Raw genomic sequence first — 23,408 nt, forward strand, 5'->3', positions numbered from 1 at the left:
GTACTTTGTATAGCCTAATTTTGCGGCAATAACAGTTGCTTTGTATAAGTCTCTATGAGCTTTCCACATCTTTCCACTAGGATTTTTGGCCATTCCTCAAGGCACAAGTGCTCCAGCTACTTCAAGTTAGATGGTTTTCTCTGTTGAACAGCAATCTTCAAGCCTGACCACAGATTCTCAATTGGATTAAGGTCTGAGATTTCACTAGACTACTCCCAAACAAAGGTCGGTGTCTGATGTTCTCCTGCTGTGCCTGTGCTACGCCTGAGGCCTGAGAGAGGCCATCTTAGTATGCCCGTGCCAGATAACCCTGGACTGCATCAACCCATGATGACCCTAGCCATCATCTGAAGTCTGCCCGAGGTCATTGTCTGATGTTCTCCTGCTGTGCCTGTGCTTCTCCTGTGGGCCGAGAGAGAAGTCCTCCTGGGATGCCCATGCCAGATGTCCCTTGACTGCGTCAACCCGTGATGACCTCTTGCCATCACCTGAAACTAGTCTGAGGTCTGTATCTGATGTTCTCCTGCTGTGCCTGTGCCACTCCTGAGGCCTAAGTGTGAAGTCCTCTTAGGATGCCCGTGCCAGATGACCCAGGACTGCATCAACCCGTGATGGCCTCTTGCTTCACCTGTCAACCTGAGATGTACACCCTTCGTGATGTGCGCAATTGGGAACCTGGTGTCTAGATGTCTTTTTGCTTTATTTTAGCAAACTTTATGTTTCTTCATACCTAAAGTTGTGCAGTGTCTTTTAGTCCTGCATATGGCCATCTTGTCCACAAGCTCAGTTGCCACAGACCACAGTCACTACCTTTCCCTAGTTTGGGTAGGCCCGGGTCCCCCCCGTGGTCCAGTGGGTCCACATTCCACAATCACATCGGACGCATACCCCATCATCGTTATGGTTCGGTGGGTAAGCCACGCTGCATCCACGATTGTAACAAGTGCTTAGTAGTGATGAGCGAATATACTTATTGCTCGTGTGTTCTCCGAGTATTCACTGTAATAAATCTGTTAACACTTGTTCTGCCTCCTGTCCGTCACTGCATCCTGGCACCTGCTCACACTTGGTGTAGTCGGTAGGATGCAGTCCAGTAGCATGGAGGCAGCAGATCAAGCAGTTGAGGTGAGTCCTAGGACCAGTATCTCCCTAGGGGCAATGTTGAGCCACCTCCCAGTGTTTACTTTGCACAATACTATGCTATGGAGCTGGACTGAGCGCATCAGAGGGATGATGAGGATGCACCCCATGACCCCTGCATTAGAAGCGGAGGTTGCTATGATGGCTCTAGATGGGGAAGCTAGAGACTCAGTCATGTTACGGCCCGACAGGGAACGAGACACCTTTAGCAAAGTGCTGGAAATATTAGAGGAGACCCATGGGGACCCCACAGATGTAGGGGAGTTACGGATGCGTCTATTTTACCGGGATCAAAGGGAGGGGGAGATGGTGACCCAGTACATGAACGCGCTTCAAGAGATTCATACTGCTATCATTAGAAAAGATGGCATAGGCATAGGGCCTACTGACGTAGTGCTGCAGGACCAATTGGTAACAGGCTTGCGAGGCGTGCTGCTGAAACAGGTTTTGCGGGAGCGCTTGCGGGTAAATCCGCCCATGACCTTTTCTGAAGTACGGAGCGAAGAGCGCATGCGCAAGCAAGAGCAGGGGGTGACAGTCCCAGCAGGGAAGGTCCAGAGTGTAGAGGTATCTGTGACAATGGCTACCTAGCCACGATGGGTGGAAGAGTTGTGGAAAGAAATCCAGGATATACAAGAAGAGTTGGCTGATGCAAAAAAGAAATCAGTAATTACCCCAAATCCGCCTGGAAGCAGAGATGATTTTGAACCCCGTCGCGGAACAAGAATGTTCCACTGAGAAAGACCCCTTACCTGTTACAACTGTGGAGAACTGGATATTTGGCAAGAGTGTGCACACGGCGGAGCAGGTCCCTTCAGCGCCGTTCTTTTAAACTAGAGGGCTCCGAGCCTGGGGACAGTCAAGAATGAGCATCCAAAGTTCCACGAATCTAGTCTCTATATGTCCTTTCGTCTGGGCCGAAATGAATGGTCGGGCTGTACATTGTTTGGTAGACACTGGCTCGCAGGTGACCACGATCCCTGAAACCTACGGGTCGCCCCTCACACCCAGGGCAGCGGGGTACTCGGTACCGGGCAGGTGTCAGGGGGATGTGTCACAGCAGCGGTGACCCGGTCCGTGGCCCTGGGCGCCCAATATCAATGGCGGTGATGTCAATAGTGTTATAGCTTAGTTGAATAGTTCGTGACGCCACCCGTGGTGTTTGGCAAGTAAGATGTTGAGCCAACGCTGCATGCAGATCCACTGGGACTGATGGTGTGGTGCAGCAAAGATGGTGTAGCTCCCCACAGGTGGAACTGTAGTCCCAGGGCAGTGGATGAGGAGAGGCACAGAATGGTATAGATGCTGGTACCCAGATGTAGCGGTGCTGAAGGTGTTTGTGACGAATGAATGGAGGACACCAGGGCTTATAGTTTCAAAGCTTTACTCACAGTTCGTGGTACCCACTGGTGCCCACTTCCATGCGGTGTCCTCCGGGGTAGAGACTCAATCAACCTCCCGGGCAAGTCAGGGTTCTCCTCTCCAACACTCCCCAACATGTGCCTTTCCTGAACGACTCCTCTATTGCGCCTTTTAATGTGAAGAGTTCCAGTACCGTAGTTCTCTGTAATTCCTCCTGTCAGATGTTCCTAGAACCTTACTTGTATGACAGGCAGCTGTAGCCTCTATCGGGGACTCCTCTCAGAGTCCTGGCTCGCAAATCGGTTGCTGTTGTGTCCCAAGTCTTGGATGGGAGTAGTGCATTTCCAGCCAACTACTCCACCGGTGTCTGCTGCAGAACCATAAGTGTCCATACAACCTCGGGGACCGGGCCCCGGCCTTGCGCTGAGAACCTATAGGCAGGGATCCTCTTCCAACCCACAACTCCTCTCTGTTCTTCTACTCCTTTGTTCCGCACTGTTCCTTCTCCCTCTTATGGAAGCTTAGGTTGCAGTTCTACAGTACATCTTTCTCCTTCTCTTCTCTTTCCCGTGCCAGCTGGCTCAGATCACTGAGGCAGCTGCAGCACTCTTTCTCTCTTCCTCTCCTAGGGAGCTCGTTCCACTAAGACCAGTCTTCAGCCTTTCCTGACTGACTGCCTTCCTCCGCCTTGAGCTCCCCTCAGGCTGACCTCCTGTCAGCCTGCTCTCAGCCTCTCCTCCAGACTGAACTGTAATTCTCAGCTTTCCCCCTCTTTTATACTAACTCCACCCACCTCCCAGCACATCTCGTGTTACGAAGCAGGGTTCCACGAAGGGTGCTCTGCTACCCCCAGCCTGAAGCTGCTAGGCGGACCTACTGAACTCTCCTGTGTGTGGGATGCAGGTGTTGGAGTGTGGAAAGGAGTTCCCAACTTACCTAGTTGGTGGGGCACTACACCTTAGGAGAAGGTGCATTACCTCTGTGGCGACTGAGCCCCAGGGGCGCCACACCTACTTCTGGCGACACTTTCCTGAGGCAATGTGGCCTGAATGGGGCCCAGTAATAAAGCTAACAGTGGCCAATCACTTGCCCATCCCAGTCGCAGGGGTGGTCTGGATGCAAATTACCATCTGCGGCAAGGACCTGGGTCAAAAGTGAGTGGTACTGACAGTTGGAGAAGCAGGTAACGGACATGCTGTCACCCTGAGGATGAAAGTGCTGAAGGAATTCGGGAATCTCCTTATCAATAAGTCCCCAGATGTGGTCCTGAAACAGTGGAGTTCGCATACTCCCTAAAGGAGAGTGTTCCAACAGCTAATCCACGTGGCGCAAGCTCAAGAGACCTCCAGTGATGGAAAGACATTGGGAAAAGTGATCGTTCCAGCCTCTGCAAGTCTTGTTTTGCCACCAGGACAGACCATGCTTACCCTGCCCATTCGGACTTGTACCCCTCTGGAAGGAGTTGAGATACATCTCGAGCCGGCTGCTATGGAGCAACTACCTCCAGGGCTTCTTGTGGCATGGACCCTAGCCATTGTACACGACGGGACAGTCCCAGTATGTTGTGTCAATTTGGGAGAACGTAACATCATGCTTTCCCTCAGAAGTGAAGTAGCGCAGATTCTGGGCATGATGGAAGAATTGACATCACCACAGGCCATGCTACTGACGGTGAAACAGGGAGAACCTTGGACTGTAGCTGTAGAAACGTCTATGAGCTCAGAACCTCAGCATATATGAGAGGGGCGCCGTATATTAGAAAAAATGCAGGCAGAATTGACAGAACTTACCCCGCTACAGGCCCAGCAGGTGGAAGCCCTATTAGGGTGATACCAGGATTTATTCACACGCCAAAAAGATGATTTCAGCTGCACTGCAGCAATAACGCATGAAATTCCGACTGGAAATACCACACCTATAAGAGAACAATACCGACAAATTCCCTCACAACTGTATCAAGAGGTGAAAGGTATACTGTCCAAAATCCTACAGAATGGCCTTATACAAGAGTCATAGTCTGTGGGCTGCCCCCATCGTACTTGCGCCAAATAAAGATGGTACATTGCGTTTTCGTGTAGACTATTGCAAACTCAATGCCTGCACTGTGCGATATTCTTATCCGTTACCCAGGATTGAAGAATCATTGTCTACACTAGAAAGCAAAATTCTTCTCATCGTTGGATCTAGCCAACGGTTATTGGCAAGTACCGATGTCCGAGCAGGATCGAGTAAAGACGGAATTCAACCGGATGCCGTTCAGTCTGGCTAAAGCCACTGGTACTTTTCAACAGTTGATGGAGAGATCTTTAGACGACTTTGAGGCCACTCTCATCTATCTAGACGACATCATCGTATAAGCCGCTCCATTTGAGGAACATCTGCAGAGACTGAAGCAGGTATTAAGCTGTATTCAAAGGCACAGTTTGAAGGTGAAGCCTCAGAAATGTCATCTGTTTCGCACTCAAATTGAGTATCTGGGACATGTCATCTCTGCTGAAGGGGTAAAACCATCTCGAGAGAAAATTGCTGCGGTGCAAGATTGGCCTATCCTGAAGATCGTGAAAGATATCCGAGTATTCTTAGGGCTGACCGGGTATTATTGGCGCTTCATAAAGAACTTTACCTGCATAGTGAACCCGCTGTTAGAACTTTTAAAGGGGGTGCCTTCAGGTGCAAAGAACCACCCTATACAGTGGGGAAACTGTCAGGAAGAGGCATTTTGAGCACTGAAAGTGGCTGTGACTGAAGCACCCATGCTGGCTTATGCGGACTTCTCCCAACCATAGATTCTCCACACCAACGGAAACTTGCATGGACTTGGGACTGTGCTGTCGCAGATGCAGGACTAAAGAGAAAGGGCGATCGCTTACGCAAGTCGGTCCCTTCATGATTCTGAACGAAATCCCGACAATTACAGTTCCTTCAAGCTAGAGCTGCTGGCGTTGGTGTGGGCTATGACTGAGAAGCTCGCAGAGTATCTATCCGGGTCTGAAGTATTGGTGCGCACCGATCATAATCCTTTGGCCCACCTATAAAATGCAAAATTGGGAGCTCTGCAGCAACGTTGGGTGGCTAGGATGGCAAAGTTTCAACATAAAATTGCCTACAAGAGAGGAGCAGAAAATACTCATAATTGCGCTTTATCCAGAGTAAGACATGGGAAACCTGGGCGTAACTGAGATGAAGAATTAGAAGCTGAAGAGGTTCCCGAGTTCCGAGATTGTCAGGACGGTGACAACTACGCAGGAGCAGGTGCAACTGGTGGCCCAAGAGTGTGTCTTGGGACGATCCTGTGACGAGTGGGTTTGGTTACAACAAGAGGATGAGGAACTGGCTCTATTGAGACAGTGGGTAACTAGGGATGAGCTAGTTACTAATGAGCTAGTTACCTCCTAATACTCGGGTACTCGTAACGAGTAGCGAGTCCAATGTAAGTCAATAGGAAATGTGAGAAATGGGCTGTATGTGTGTGCTGGGCTGGGCGGGGACTGTGCGAAGCCTGTGCTGGGCTGTGCGGGACTGTGCTGGGCTGTGCAGATACTGTGCGGGGACTGTGCTGGGCTGTGAGGGACTGTGCAGGGCTGTGCGGGACTGTGCTGGGCTGTGCGGGACTGTGCTGGACTGTGCAGGTACTGTGCGAGACTGTGCTGGGCTGTGCGGGGACTGTGCGGGGACTGTGCGGGACTGTGCTGGGCTGTGCAGGTACTGTGCGGGGACTGTGCCGGGCTGTGCGGTGCTATGCAAGGCTGTGCGAGACTGTGCTGGGCTGTGCAGGACTGTGCTGGGCTCTGCAAGTACTGTGCGGGACTGTGCAGGGCAGTGCGGGACTGTGCTGGCTTGTGCGGGACCGTGCTGGGCTGTGCAGGTACTGTGCAGGGCTGTGCTGGGCTGTGCGGGACTGTGCTGGGCTGTGCAGGTACTGTCCAGGACTGTGCTGGGCTGTGCGGGATTGTGCTGGGCTGTGCGGGGACTGTGCAGGGCTATGCGGGACTGTGCTGGGCTGTGCAGGTTCTGTGCGGGACTGTGCAGGGCTGTGCAGGACTGTGCTGTGCTGTGCGGGACTGTGCTGGCCTGTGTGGGACTGTGCTGGGCTGTGCAGATACTGTGCGGGGACTGTGCTCGGCTGTGCGGGACTGTGCAGGGCTGTGCGGGACTGTGCTGGGCTGTGCGGGACTGTGCTGGACTGTGCTGGTGCTGTGCGGGACAGTGCTGGGCTGTGCGGGGACTGTGCAGGGACTGTGCGGGACTGTGCTGGGCTGTGCGGGGACTGTGCGGGGACTGTGCGGGACTATGCAAGGCTGTGCGAGACTGTGCTGGGCTGTGCAGGACTGTGCTGGGCTGTGAAGGACTGTGCTGGGCTGTGCGGGACTGTGCAGGTACTGTGCAGGTACTGTGCAGGACTGTGCTGGGCTGTGCGGGACTGTGCTGGGCTGTGCAGGGACTGTGCAGGGCTGTGCGGGACTGTGCTGGGCTGTGCAGGTACTGTGCGGGACTGTGCAGGGCTGTGCGGGACTGTGCCTGGCTGTGCGGGACTGTGACGGGCTGTGCGGGACTGTGCTGGACTGTGCATGTACTGTGCGGGACTGTGCAGGGCTGTGCGGGACTGTGCTGGGCTGTGCGGGGACTGTGCGGGACTGTGCTGGGCTGTGCAGGTACTGTGCGGGGACTGTGCCGGGCTGTGCAGTACTATGCAAAGCTGTGCGAGACTGTGCTGGGCTCTGCAAGTATTGTGCGGGACTGTGCAGGGCTGTGCGGGACTGTGCTGGCCTGTGCTGGGCTGTGCTGGTACTGTGCAGTGCTGTGCAGTACTGTGCTGGGCTGTGCGCGACTGTGCTGGGCTGTGCAGGTACTGTGCGGGACTGTGCAAGGCTGTGCGGGACTGTGCTGGGCTGTGCGGGGACTGTGCAGGGCTGTGCGGGACTGTGCTGGGCTGTGCAGGTACTGTGTGGGAATGTGCAGGGCTGTGCGGGACTGTGCTGGGCTGTGCGCGGACTGTGCAGGGCTGTGCGGAACTGTGCTGGGCTGTGCAGGTACTGTGCGGGACTGTGCAGGGCTGTGCGGGACTGTGCTGGGCTGTGCGGGGACTGTGCAGGGCTTTGCAGGGCTGTGCTGGGCTGTGCAGGTACTGTGCGGGACTGTGCAGGGCTGTGCTGGGCTGTGCGGGGACTGTGCTGGCATGTGCGGGACTGTGCTGGGCTGTTCAAGTACTGTGCGGGACTGTGCGGGGACTGTGCAGGGCTGTGCGGGACTGTGCTGGGCTGTGCGGGGACTGTGCGGGGACTGTGCTGGGCTGTGTGGGGACTATGCGGGCTGTGCAGAATATTGCGAGGCGAGTAGTGAAATACTCGCCAGGATTCGAGTACCGCGAGTACCGCATTACTCACTGAGTACTGAATCGTAACGAGTATACTCGCTCATCCCTATGGTAACGTTAAAGCATCTTCCCAGTCAGAGAGAGAGGGATGTTCTGTCCCCGGGGACTCTACAGATCCTTCAGCAGTGTGAAAGGCTCAAAATGAGAAATGGATTACTGTACCAGAAGGTCCAACTTCCGTGGCAACTTGGTGTCACCTGGCATTTGTTAATTCCGGAGACACTGCTATCCAAGGTGGCCACAGAGGTGCATGAAAGGAGAGCTCACTTCGGCCAAGAGAAAAATTTTCAGTGGCTACCAAGATTAGTGTATCATCCTCGGCTGAAGGCCGTAGTGAAGGAGACCTGCAGGCTATGCAGAAGTTGTGATTTAGTAAAACCACCAGAGCTGAGAGCTCCCACACAAACCATCGTGACTTCTGCTCCCCTGGAAGTGCTAATGATAGATTATCTGACTATTGGGCTAGCTCATCAAGGATATGAGCATTGTCTGGTGATGACGGACCACTTTACGAAGTTCGCTGTCGTGACCCCGACACGTGATCAGACTGCTGAATCCACTGCACATGCCATTTGTAAGAATTTCATTTGACTTACTCAGTGATCCTCCACAGCCACCCACACAGATGGACATACATTAGACCTCATCTTCATTCGCCTCTGTACCCTATCTAATCTCACAATCTCTCCCTTCCCCCTATCTGACCACCATTTACTCTCCTTCTCATCCTCGTCCTCTTCACCTGCCCCCCATGTCCAGCCACTAGCACATCCTCGCAGAAACCTCGCACACCTAGACATCCACAGACTCTCTTCTACCTCTGTCCTCCATATCTTCACTCCACAACACAGAAAGTGCCACCGCTTTCTACAATGCCACCCTCACATCAGCCATAGACTCAGTCGCTCCTCTCATGCATGGCAAAGTGCGACAAACTAATAGGCAACCCTGGCACAACAACCTCACCAAAAAACTTCGACAAGCATCCAGGGTCACGGAGCGGCGTTGGAAGAAAACATGCCTGCCAGATGACTTCACAGCTTTCAAACAAGCTACATTTTTCTTTAAATCAGCCCTCACCTCTGCTAAACAGACCTATTTCACAAACCTTGTATCTTCATTATCGCACAACCCAAAACAACTGTTCAGCACATTTAACCCTCTCCTCTGCCCACCACTGCCACCTCCAACTCCCCTCATCTCTGCTGAGGACTTTGCCACCTACTTCAAAATCAATATCGACCAAACAAGGCAAACCCTTACAGTTCCACCACCCCAACCGCTCCACATACCAGACCTCTGTCCTTCCCTAATAACCTCCCTCTCCAACATCAGCTTACTCATCTCCTTTCCAAATCATGCCTCACCACCTGTGCACTTGACCCCATCCCTTCCCACCTGCTCCCCAACCTCACTAACATGATCGTTCCAGCCCTAACCCATCTCTTCAACCTATCCCTAGCTCCTGGTACCTTCCCCTCTGCCTTCAAACATGCCACCATAACACCCATCCTCAAAAAATCAAACCTTGACCCAACTGCTATGCCCAGCTATCGCCCCATATCACTGCTCCCGTTTGCTTCCAAACTCCTCGAACAGCTTGTCCATGCTCAACTTTCCACTCTCCTCTCATCTAACTCCCTCCTTGACATCCTGCAATCTGGCTTCCGCCTCCACCACTCCACTGAAACTGCCCTGACCAAAATTACTAATGACTTACTCACAGCCAAAGCTAACAGACTGTTCTCCATCCTCCTCCTTCTTGACCTGTCCTCTGCCTTTGACACAGTTGACCACTGCCTACTGCTACAGATTCTTTCTTCCCTTGGCATAAAAGACCTTGCCCTGTCCTGGATTTCCTCATACCTTTCTGACTGCACATTCAGTGTTTCCCACTCCCACACTACCGCCTCATCCCACCCCCTCTCTGTTGGAGTCCCCCAAGGCTCTGTCCTGGGGCCCCTACTTCTCTGCTGTTCAGAATCCCAGAGTGTCTATCAGCCATATCCTCCTTTTTCACCTCTCGCTTCCTAAAACTCAACGTAGACAAAACTGAACTCATTATCTTTCCTCCATCTCACGTATCTTCCCTACCCGATCTATCTATTATGGTAAACGGCATCACGCTCTCTCCCGCACCTGAAATCCGCTGCCTCGGAGAAACTCTCGACTCTGCCCTGTTCTTCAAACCACACGTCCAAACTTTTGCCACTTCCTGTCGCCTCCAACTCAAAAATATTTCCAGAATCTGTCCCTTCCTCAGTCCTCAATCTACTAAAACTCTTGTACATGCCCTCATCATCTCCCGCCTTAACTACTGCAACACTCTCCTCTGTGACCTCCCTGCCAACTATCTTGCACCACTCCAGTCTGTCCTCAATTCTGCTGCCCGACTAATCCACCTCTCTTCTCAGTACTCCCCTGTCTCTCCCCTCTGCAAATCCCTCCATTAGCTCCCAATTCCCCAACGAATCCAGTTCAAACTACTAACACTGACCTTCAAAGCCATCCACAACCTTTCCCCTCCCAATATCTCTGAACTAATCTCTCAATATCTTCCCTCATGTAATCTTCGATCCTCCCAAGACCTCCTACTCTCCTCCACACTTATTCGTTCCTCACACAACCGCCTCGAAGATTTCTCCAGAATGACCCCTATCCTCTGGAATACCATGCCTCAACAGGTCCGATTATCCACCACCCTTGTATCCTTCAAATGGAACCTGAAAACCCATCCTTTCAGGAAAGCTTACAGGCTGCAATAACCATTCTGCTGCCTCACCACCGCCTGAGCTGCTGCACCCCCGACCTTCTGTCTCTTCCTCACTATCCCGTAGAATGTAAGTCCGCAAGGACAGGGTCCTCTCCCCTCTGTACCAGTCCGTCATTGTAAATTTGTTTACTGTTAACGATATCTATAACTTTGTATGTAACGATATCTATAACTTTGTATGCAACCCCCCTTCCCATGTACAGCAACATGGAATTAATGGCACTATATGAGAATGACCTGAACAGCCATCTGAAGATTGGAGGGAGAGGCAAGGGCCTGAAGTTTCTGAAACGGGCACATCTCCTCCGTCACCTATACAGCCTGACTCAACCACCCAAGGTGACTCAGCTATTCCTTCTGACTTACAGAGCTCCCAGCGAACAACAGCTGGAATACCCCCCAACCATTACAATCAGGACCAATTTATTTGGCAACGACTTGTTCATGGAATAGAAGAATGCCAACGCGTGTTACAAGAGCTCTCACCCATGGAATGGCGAGTAAAAGGAGAGGGAGAGTGTAGGAAGATGGACCGGACAGGTGCTTACCTCTCTTGCACCAGTCCCGGAACTGTCGGGGCTGTCACCATTGTTGCCGGAGGAAAAGCTTTCTGACTGGACAGACCTCTGAACTTGACAGCAGGGGGCATGTCAGGGATAAAAGGGGTGGGAAGACATTGCACAGCAGGGGAAGGTTTGTGCTCCCTCCTTAGAGCAACTTGATAGCGCAGGCCCGCGCAGAAGTTCCTTAAGATACGAGCAAACTGACCGTGAGCAGCAAACTGCTGCGTGCCCACTCGTTCTGTGACTGAGAATCCGACTCGTATCGCCCCGGTGATTGCTGCGAGCGTGTCGCCTAATACTGACTCACACGGAACCGGGTAATTTCTCCCCAGCCTCCACCGCCAAACCGAGTCATGCTCCGGTGGTGTTTCAGACTGTGCCGCATGCAGCATGACGAGCCGTGAACACAGGACCTCATTTAGGACAGCCTGGATACGCCGCCTTAATCGGGAGCCAGATCCTCAGCTTCTTCAGGACCACGCCAGAGACTTCACACGTCACTCAAGTGGGCGCCATCATGGGATTTCAAGCCTCTACAGCCAGGAAGCCAGCGGACTGATAAATTTACTTGTTTCATGAATAGTTGATCCTTTCCTTATCTCACTCCCCATACTCGCTGATTAACCCATTATCTCACTGCGTGGAGTATTCCCTGTAATATACCAGTAAACTCTTGTTCTGCCTCCTGTTCATCACTGCATCCCGGCATCTGCTCAAACTAGTATAAAAACACTGGAAAAGCGCTTTGGTTTCTCGCCCCCTCCAAAAGAAATCCAGTGAATTCTGTGCTCCCAAATCTAAATACCCCCCTCCCTTTTGAGCCCCACAATGTGTGTAAACCACATTAAGTATCCACATGTTTGACAGAGGTATAATTTCCAAAATAGGGTCACTTGAGGGGGGCTTCTGCTTTTCTACACAAAAAACTCTGCTAAGAAAATCTGTGCTCCAATAGGCAAATAGCATTCTGTCCCTCCTGGATCTCGTTGTATGGCTAAGCAGTACTGTACAGCCACATATGGGATATTTCCACAATCTGTGCTCCAATAGGCAAATAGCTGCACCCCTGGATGAATTCAACAGAAGATGTAGTTTGTAAAATGAGGTCACTCATTGGGGGTTTCTTACTGGCACTAATTAGAAGAGAAATATAGCATCTTGAATGCAGTGCAGTGATAACTGTGTCTCTTAGGGCTTAGCAGCTCCTGCTCCTTCGATACAACAGCAAAAACATGATCACAGTGTCCAGAACAGAAAGCTATACAGAGCAAACACAAACAATAATAGTTCAACAATTTGTATACAGTGATTATGAAGGCAGAGATGGCAATAAGTTGTCTCTGCCTTCTCTAAGGAAAGTCTGGCTGGGTCTGACAGCCAGCTCTCCTCTCCTGCAGCTTTTCTACTATGCATTAAAACATTAAATTGAACTACAACAAATGTATTTTATTTTGCAGCTCTAATTACAAATGTCCAAACTTTTTAGCCATGATTATCTACACTAATGAAACTGCATGGATGAGAAAAAATACTTAAAAAATGTGCCAGATATAGGTAGTGTACTGTCTTGAATATCTAATATATTGTACAAATAACACACTATTTTAATCAGTTCGGCACAATTTGTAGATCTCAATTTTTTTTTCTCCTGCATATTGCAGAGAAATAATACTCTGCCTGTAGACCATTAAAGACCAAAGTGATAATGGAAGACACATTTCATAAAAATGTTAGCAATGTGCCAGGTTAACTTAGTTAGGCATGAACGTAAAAACTAGATTGAACTGCTGAAATTTCAGGAAGCATAAAATGTGTGGAATGCATAGTAATTAAAACAACCAGAAAATAAAAAAAAATATCTGGAAAATATATTAGAAGATAGAAAAATACATCTGGGTATTACATTTTCTATTTTAATTCACTTTAATGGAATGTCATTAAATGGAAAATTGAAAATGATAAATAGAACACATAATGCTAAAAGTTTCTATAGCGTAATACATGATCTGCCATAGATCTATAGCAAATAGACAATATTCTTATTGATCTGACCTGCTTGTTTCAGGTCATTAAATCTGTCAGGTGGTTCAGGCTGCACAAATAACAGGCACAGTGAATCAAAGTAAGGGTGTGTGCACACGCTGTGGATTCTGCTGCGGATTGATCCGTGCGGATTAAGCAAAATCCGCAGGTCAAAAGACCTGCGGTTTATCTGCGGATTAGCCTGTGGTTTTGTCCTGTGGTTTATCATCTCTACAATGGAGCAGATGGCAAACCGCAGCAGAATCCGCAGAAAGAATTGACATGTCAATTCTTTCTGTGGATTACAAACCGCAGCAAATCCGCGCAGAAAAATCCGCACCGTCTGCACTGCGGTTTCCATTTCCCATAGGATATTATGATACTGTACACCGCAGCAGAAACTGCTGCGGATCCGCAGGACCAAAACCGCTGCGGATCCGCAGCAGAATCTGCAGTGTGTGCACACACCCTTAGGCTTTTTACCTATTTTGTTACATTACAATCTGTGTTTAACCCCTTAATGACCGGAGCTTTTTTCGGTTCTGCGTTTTCGCTTTTCACTTCCCTTGTTCCCAGAGCCATAACTTTTTTATTTTTCCATCAATATGGCCATGTGAGGGCTTATTTTTTGCGGGATGAGAAGTATTTTTGAACGCCCCATTGGTTTTACCATGTTGTGTACTGGAAAACAGGAGAAAAATTCCAAGTGCGGTGAAATTGCAAAAAAAATTGCAATCCCACACTTGTTTTTTGTTTGTTTGCTTTTTTGCTAAAATCACTAAATGCTAAAACTGACCTGCCATTATGATTCTCCAGGTCATTACAAGTTCATAGACACCAAACATGCTTAGGTTCTTTTTTATCTAAGTGGTGAGAAAAAATTCCAAACTTTGCTCCAAAAAAAAAAAATTGCGCCATTTTCTGAGACCCATAGTGTCTCCATTTTTCATGATCTTTGCTTGGGTGAGGGCTTATTTTTTGCGTGCCGAGCTGATGTTTTTAATCATACCATTTTGGTGCACATACGATCTTTTGATCGCCCGTTATTGCATTTTAATGCAATGTCGTGGCAACCAAAAAAAACATAATTCTGGCATTTTGATTTTTTTTCTCGCTACGCCGTTTAGTGATCAGGTAAATCCTTTTTTTATTGGTAGATCGGCCGATTATGAATGCAGCGATACCAAATACGTCTATGTTTGATTTTATTTTTACTGTTTTATTTTAAATGGGGTGAAAGGGGGGTGATTTGAACTTTTATGTTTTTTCTATTGTTTTCGTATTTTTAAAAACTTTTTTTTACTTTTGGCATGGTTCAATACCCTCCATGGGAGGATAGAAGCTGCCACAACTCGATCGCCTCTGCTACATAGAGTCGATGCTCAGATCGCCTCTATGTAGCAGATTTACTGCATTGCAATGAGCGCCGACCACAGGGTGGCTCTCACAGCAATCCGGCATCAACAACCGTAGCGGTCTCAAGGAGACCTATGATTGTCATACCGATGCATCGGTGACCCGCGATCATGTGTGCATATTCATTACTTTAATGGGCGGCACCACATGATTGCGCCGGAAGAGCTGCTGGAGGCCGGAACCATGGAGATGCTGCAAAGATGCCGGTACCACCAAGACGCTGCGAGGGCATGCTAGTGGGTGAGTAGGATAGGGGATAAAGGAGCCATGCATACCACGATGGGATGGGGGAACCATACATAGCAGGAGAGGGACCGGGGAGCCATGCATAGTAGGACAGGGACCGGGGAGCCATGCATAGCAGGACAAGGACCGGGGAGCTATTCATAGCAGGACAAGGACCGGGGAGACTTGCATAGCAGGATAAGGACCGGGGAGCCATGCATACAATGACAGGGACTGGGGAGCCATGCCTACAATGACAGGGACTGGGGAGCCATGCATACCAGGACAGGGACTGGGGAGCCATGCATACCAAGACAGAGATGAGGGGACAATGCATACCCGGCTTATACTTGAGTCAATAAGCTTACCCAGTTTTCCGTGGCAAAATTAAGTGCCTCTGCTTATACTCGGGTCGGCTTATACTCGAGTATATATGGTACCCAAAAGTGACATCTTTCTAAAATCTGCACCCCTCAAGGTGCTCAAAAACACATTAAACAAGTTTATTAACCTTTCAGGTGATTCATTGGAATTAATTGAATGTGGAAGGAAAAAAAATGAACATTTAACTTTGTTTTTCCAAAATGTTATTAAGACCCAAATTTTTTCATTTTCAAAAGAGTTTCAGGATTAAATAAACCTCAAAATTTGTTGTGAATTTTCTACTGACTACACCGATACCCCATATATAGGTGAAAACCACTGTTTGGACACATGGCAGGGTTCTGAAGGGATCACTGTTTGACTTTTTGAACTCAAAAATGGATGGAATCGAGGGCGAACGCATGTCAAGATTTTAGACCCCCTGTTGGACCAGTATAAACCCCCCACAAGTGATCCCATATTGGAAACAAGACCCCTTAAGGAATGTATCTTGATGTGTGGTGAGTACTTTGAACCCCCCCAGGTGCTTCACGGAAGTTTATAACGTAGAGCCGTGAACTTTAAAAAAAATCATACTTTTCCCACAAATTTTTTCTTTTAACCCAAAACTTTTCATGTTTGCAAGGGTAACAGGAAAAAATGGACCTCAATTTTTTTTTTCTGCAATTTCTCTTGAATGCATACCCCATATGTGGTTGAAAACCAATTTTGAGGCACTGTGCAAAGCTTAGAAGAGACGAAGAACCATGTTAGAGTTCAGATTTTGCTGAAATGGTTTGAGGGTGCCATGTCACATTGAGGTGTCAGAAAAGAAGAAACCCCAAGTGACCTCATTTTACAAACTGCGTCTTTTGTTGAATTCATCCAGGGGTGCAGTGAGTACGTTGGCACCACATGTGACTCATAGAATTTTATACCATTGGGCTGTCAAGGAAGAAGCCAAGCGGTGAAATGCGCGTCGAGGTATCGGGACGGGAACTCTCTGCTGCACACAATGTGAATCGCCCCCCTTAATTATAGGTTTTATACCTGAGATATATATATATTATTTGGAGGTGGCATGTAATCATGTTGTATGTTCTCTAATGCAGCCGTTGGCACATTAATTGTTGTTCCTATCTATTGAGGCATATGATATCTTCCTTATGTGTTTATTCATTATATATTCCCTAATGATAGTTTTGGACTATGCACTTTATACTCACTATTGGGACATATATTAATTATGAACAAATGATAATATATTCATAGAAGGCATATTGTTACATATTGTCTTACTTGTGGACACATTTACATCCCCTAATGGTAGCCTTGTATTATGCACTTTTAATATATATATTAATTACGAACAAATGGTAATATATTTATAGAGAGTATTACTGAGTGTAAACCATAGTTGCATATCGGCTTATTTGTGGATTTATTCACAGTGCTATCCCGACCTGTTTGAGAAATTCTGCTTGTTTTTTACAAACTACAGTATATATGACAATAATTAATTTTTTAACAAAAATATTTTGTGAACTGTACCAGGCCAAGCGGTTTATAAAGATTTAAACTCACTGCAATTTTACACAAAAACTGATAAACTGTAAGGATGAATAAATGAATCCATAAACATTTTTGGAAGGTTTTTTTTTTAGTTTATACACCACCGTTATGTTACAAGAATCGCAGTGAACTGTATGGATTAATAACTATAAAATTTTTATTCATAAAAATTTTTGGGAGTGTGATATACCACCAAAATTTAACACAATGCACATAATACTGTAAGGATGAGTAACTGAGCCCAGAACAATCTTTCAATGCTTTTTTGGAGTGTTATATACCACACTAATTTCAGAGAAAGCATCTAATACTCTGGATGACTAACTGAATACAGACAAATTTTTAAATGCTTTTTTGGAGCATTATATAACACCAAAATGCCACAGTGCTATCCCGTCCTGTTTGAGAAAGTCTGCTTGTTTTTTACAAACTACAGGATATATGACAATAATTAATTTTTTAACAAAAATATTTTGTGAACTGTACCAGGCCAAGCGGTTTATAAAGATTTAAACTCACTGCAATTTTACACAAAAACTGATAAACTGTAAGGATGAATAAATGAATCCATAAACATTTTTGGAAGGTTTTTTTTAGTTTATACACCACCGTTATGTTACAAGAATCGCAGTGAAACTGTATGGATTAATAACTATAAAATTTTTATTCATAAAAATTTTTGGGAGTGTGATATACCACCAAAATTTAACACAATGCACATAATACTGTAAGGATGAGTAACTGAGCCCAGAACAATCTTTCAACGCTTTTTTGGAGTGTTATATACCACACTAATTTCAGAGAAAGCATCTAATACTCTGGATGACTAACTGAATACAAACAAATTTTTAAATGCTTTTTTGGAGCATTATATAACACCAAAATGCCACAGAGAGCACAAAATACATAATAGATGACTAATTGAATCCAGACCAATATTTCAATGCTATTTTGGTGTCTAATATATCACTGAAATATCATAAGAAGTACCTTTACTCTATGGATGACTAATTGAATACAAACACATTTTTAAACAATTTCTTGGAGTCTCATATACCAGCAAAAGGTAACAAAAAACACTTAATACTGTATGGATGAGTAATTGAATCCAGATCAGTTTTTGCAACGCTTTTTTGGAGTATTACATGTCACTGAAATTTATCAGAAAGCACCCCATACTCTGTAGATGGCTAAATGAATACAGACACATTTCTTTATGGTGTTTTTGAGTGTTTTATACCACCGTAATGTACCACAAAGCACTTAATACTGTATGGATGAGTAATTGAATCTAAAAAAACTTTTTAAATGCTTTTTTGGAGTTATAAACCACCTTAATATAACAAGAATCGTGTTAATCTGTATGGATGACTAATTAAATCCATAAAAAAATGTTGAAATAAAATATTTTGAAAGTTAGTGGATATACTCGTACTCTCGTAAAGGCTTTTCAGAAAGTAGACAAGCAGTAAAAAATTATAAGGAGGGTCATCCTAGACCCCTGAGTGGCAACAACTGTTGGGCCTCATTAAAATATTTGTAAAATGTAGTTGCTGTACTCTTACACTCATAAAGGCTTTGCAGAAAGTGCAAAGCCAGGAAAAAATTTTAAGGAGGGTCATCCAGTCATCCATAAACCCTAGAAAGGAAACAGCCGGCATGCCTCCTTGAAATATTTTGCAAGTGTAGTTGCTGTACTTGACTTGTATGCTCATAAAGGCTTTGCACAAGGTGCGAAGCCAGGAAAAATTTATACAGAGGGTAATAAAATAATCCTCTTTAGGTGTCCAGTTCTTATTCTCCTTCCTCGAGAAGCTGGAGGGACTCACTCCACTTGCTTCCTGGAGCCCGATTCCCAGTGCCTGGGCTCTAAGTGGCTTCGGGTAGTGCTGGAGCCTCCAACATGTGGAAATGGGTGACAGCCACCTGTGTCATCTGCACTATTGCCTGCTTCCGCTTAAGAAATGGGGAACTCGTGACAATCTGATCTCACTCCTAGGCATTTTCATTCCTCAAGAAGGGTTCACCCTGCTTCCTTCCTTCTTGGATCACACCCACCTCATACAAGCAATGTTGCCTCTCCATTTTGAGGAACATGACCTTGGTTTCAGCCATCATCTCTTGCAACCTTCAAGGCAAGTGTTCTGTCTCTACTGCTTGCTGGTTTAACGAGATGTGATGACAGGTCCCAAACTCTTCGATGGACCCCCATCTCTGCTGCCGGCCCTACATAACTGCCTCCCCTTGGGATGCCAACTGTCAGTATCTTGTGGCTAGAGGGCCCTCTAGCATTTCTCCAGCCTTGGTCCTGGCTCACCTCCTTGTCTATTCCAACCAACCTAGGCCCCACAGTATGTTCACCAGTTCCTGAATCCTGGCTGCCCCATCCACAGTATGCAAGAACACTGATGGTTTCAGGAAAGAGCCTGGTTCCGGACCACAGGCTCCTGACACCGCCACTGTTGCGCCAGCTTTTTCTGATTCTGATATTCCTCCGGTCATTCCCTCGAAAGTTTCGCATCATTCTGCCGTCTTTGTTGCCCACAAAGTGCATAATACTCTATAAATGAGTAATTGAATACAGAAAAAATTTTAAACGCTTTTTTGGAGTGTTATATGTCACCGAAATGTCCCACAGAGTACAAAATAGTATATGAATGATTAATTGAATGACAAAAATGTTTTCAATGCACTTTTGCACTGTTATATAACACCAAAATATACCACAGAGCACTTAATAGTATAATAGCATATGGATGAATAACTGAATCTAGAAAAATGTTTCAATGCATTGGGGATTGTTATACACCACCAAAATGAACCACAGAGGACACAATAGTATATGGATAAGTAATTAAATACAGAAATTTTTTAAATGCTTTTTTAAAGTGTTATATAACATCAAAATGTACTACAGAGCATGTGATAGTATATGTATGAGTAACTGAATACAGAAAAATGTTTCATCATTTTTTGGGAGTGTTATATAATGCTGAAATGTATGACAAAGCACATGATAGTGTATGGATGAGTAATTGAATACAGAAAAATCTTTCACTGCTTTTTTGGACTGTTATATAAGACCTAAATGTACCACAGAGCAAGTGATATAGAAGAGTTTGTGTTTTTCCGGTTCCGGTTCTACGATTTGCTCTTGTTTGCTCAGCCTTATGCTCTCATAGTCATGGACTTCATACTTCTTATCTCATATGCAATATTTTAAGATTCTTCAACAACATGCTATAGGTACATGAAAAATAAAGTCATCTTGACCTGATTAAACAGCAAAGAATGCACACTTGTGAGCATATCCACCCTCATTGTGGACACCCATTTCCCCCCCATCAGCAGTGGTTATCTGTGTCTATAATACACTACGGATGGTTCAGCATTTTTACAGCTACATTGAGCAATAAAAAAACAATAAATCTGCATGCAAGTTTGTATTATGCCACCCACCAGGAGTTTCTTGGGTCATCTTATATTTAACTGAAACAATGGATTAGTGACCCATCTGCCAATAGTCAATGTGGCAGACACATCTTTTCTCCAAAACTTAGACTAAATTCAGGATTGATTGTGTATGTGGGTCGCCCTCCCAGGGCTGTGGGGTGCTCGGTACCGGGCCCGATGAGCTTCAATGGGAGTTGTCACGGCAGCTGGGACCCGGCCCGTGGCCCTGGGCGCCCATTGTAAAAGGGGGGAATGTTCAGTGTGCTCATGATGATTAGAGTTTATGAATGAATGAGTCGTGACGCCACCTGTGGTGTTCGGCAATGAATGGTGTTAAGCCGACTCTGCAGACAGATCCTCTGGGACAGATGGTGTGGTGCAGCAATGATGCTATAGCCCTCCACAGGCAGGGCTGTAGTCCCAGGGAATAGTAGGTGAAGTGACACTTAGATGGTGTAGTGTCAGGCGCAGGGAATGTAGCAGTGCCAGGCAGGTTGACGCAGGAATAAGTGGAGGACACCAGGGCATGTAGTTCCAAAGCTTTACTCACAGTTTGTTGTGGCACAAGAGCCCGCATCCGTGCCGTGTCCTCCGGGTCAGGAGCTCAGCCAACTTCCGAGTTACACTGGAGTTACTCATGTCAGATGTTCCTATGAAATCTACTTGTACGGCAGACAGCTGTAGCCTGCTTCGGGGACTCCTTACTACCTAGTCCCGGCTCACTATCGTTGCTGTTGTGCCCCCAAGTCTGGTGTGGGAATAAAGTGGTGACAACTTCTATTCCTCCGGTGTCTGCTGCAGGACCATTAGTATCCATACAACCTCAGGGACTGGACCCCGGCCTTGCGCTTAGAACTTGGGAAGGGTCCTCCTCTAACCCTTGATCCTTCTTCTCCTCAAGTTCCGTACTAATCCTTTTCTTCTTATGGAGAGTCAGGCTTTCTATCGGTGTTCCTTTCCTGTGCCAGCGGACCCAGATCACTGAGGTCGGCTGCAGCACTTCCTTCATCCATCCCACTCCGGGGATTTCCTTTCACAGACTGACCTCGTCAGACTCCTGTAACTAACGGACTAAATCCTAAACCTTTCCCACTCTTTTGGTGCAAAACTAACTCCACCCGCCTCCCAGCACGCTTCGTGTTCCAAGCAGGGAGCAACCAAAGGGTGCTTTGCTACACTACTATGTTGTGTGGGATGCAGGTGTTGGAGCATGGTCTGGTGTCTCCACCTTACCTGGATGGTGGGGTACCACACCTCAGGAGGCGGTGCAGTACCTCTGTGGCGACTGAACCCTCAGGGGCACCACATATGCAGTGTGGTGTTAATACCTCCTGTGGCTCCAGAGGTAAGGCAAAGTTCGGCATATTCCTTGCAGATACTGGGCTTTTGTCCTTCCATGTCCTTTATAATAAAAGCATGCTGTATAATAAGTTTGGTGTCCCAGTCCATATTTAAAAGTTTATCCAGTGTCTCTGTAGGATGCAATGAGGTTGCTAGTCCCAGCATGGTGATTAGCAGAACATTCAGGCTGTGTTCACACGTTGTGTTTTTTTGCGTTTTTGCAGTGTTTTTGCGCTGTGGAATCGCCACGAAAACGCAAAGAAAACACATGCCATGCAATCCTATGGGATTCCGCAATGCTGTGCTAATGCTGCGGATTTTTTTGCTGCAGAATCGCATAGCAGAAAAATCAGCAGCATGCCCATTCTTTTTGCGTAATCGTGGCGATTCCGCACCCATAGGAATGCATTGATCCGCTTACTTTCCGCATGTGGCTATGCCCATCATGCGCAAAGTAAGCGGATCATGTGCGGATGGTACCCAAGGCCTGAAGGAGAGGCGATCTTACACATAGGGTTAATGACTTAATCTCCTGTAAAACCTGTTATGTTGTATATATTATTTTTGTCCATGTTGTTTCTTATATGTTGCCACGACCATCTGACCACTTGTGCTTTTCACCAACATTTCAACTCTATTTCTATGGGGAAAGACTTAAGCAGATTAATTCAGCACATACGTGAGGTACATACAGGTAATGCCAGTGATCAGGATCGAAACTTGTATAGAAGACTGCTACAAAGAGAAGCCAGGTGGATTATGGGCTAGCGGGCACTAGGCCCTACTGGTTTTAATGAGAAATTTGATATGATTGTATTCATATAGAATAGTCCGTGCGTAGGTTTTTTAAATACTTGTTTTTTAATTAGCTGTTACTTGTAATTGTTTGTTTTAAATCACTTTTCTGTTTGTCTATCCGGACAGGTGAGGGGCCGTACCTTTGGGCATTGCACTATTTCAAACACCTGGGTTGATCCTAGCAACGCGAGGCTGTCTGTGGATATAGACAGGATCTCCGCCATTTCCTCCTCACCTTTGGACCCGTAGGAGCGCACTCAGTGCGAAATGGATATAGTCCGTACTTGTTCACTTGCACGTCTCTCACTGCCATGAATGCACATTACTGATTAAAGAATTGCACTAGGAACGGTGAGTGCTGCCTTTTTCTATTTTACGGACATTATTTTTACCTTTTTTGTGTGGCAAGCACCCCAGTTTTTCCTTTTGATTTTCTGGATTTCTACAACGCTCCTACATCAGGCAATATACAGTATACACCTGCATATTGGTCTTAGTGCCGGGACTCACTTTTCTCTGTTGGGTCACAGTCTGATATCCGAGTATCACCTAGCACATTCCCTTATCCCTATTAACAACAAGTAAATGAAATAGTTGCTTGTTTTTACAAGCACTTGATATTTATCACAGTTAAGATAATGAGAATAACTATTCAATTCTCTGCTGTCTACAGCAGAGAAGAATGAAAAGTAATTTTCATGTTGTTATTTTTTGCTGATTTTTCTTGCATGCTAAAAAGAAAACTGATGAAGGTTTCCCAACTTCTCCTATCAAATAGTCCGTGAAAAATTGACAGCTGTAGGATGCAACTAGAATGCTATCAGTGTGCTTTCCGAATTTTTCACTGAATGATTTATAAGGGTGAATCTGATATCTTGCTATTCAAAATTGTCCACGTCTCCAGTTTTTTTGCTTTTTTTTGTTTGTGGACACTCGGTCAGTAAAAAAAAGGACATATGAACAGGCCCAATGGCTATAATGGGTACGTGGTCAGTCTCTGAAAAAT

General features: G+C 46.6%; 1 long non-coding RNA gene across 1 annotated transcript in view; it reads left to right on the top strand.

Annotated features, from left to right (window-relative positions):
- LOC141100783 (uncharacterized) overlaps positions 1–22,751 on the top strand; it is a 43,733-nt gene extending 20,982 nt beyond the window's left edge. The window contains exon 3 of the long non-coding RNA XR_012234775.1: positions 22,529–22,751. This is a non-coding gene — a long non-coding RNA (uncharacterized lncRNA). The remainder of the gene's footprint in view (positions 1–22,528) is intronic.
- Positions 22,752–23,408: the final 657 nt, after the last annotated feature.

This window comes from Dendrobates tinctorius, unplaced genomic scaffold (assembly GCF_039654945.1).
Source record: "Dendrobates tinctorius isolate UK_male_01 unplaced genomic scaffold, ASM3965494v1 ptg000107l, whole genome shotgun sequence".
NCBI classification, from domain to species: domain Eukaryota; kingdom Metazoa; phylum Chordata; class Amphibia; order Anura; family Dendrobatidae; genus Dendrobates; species Dendrobates tinctorius.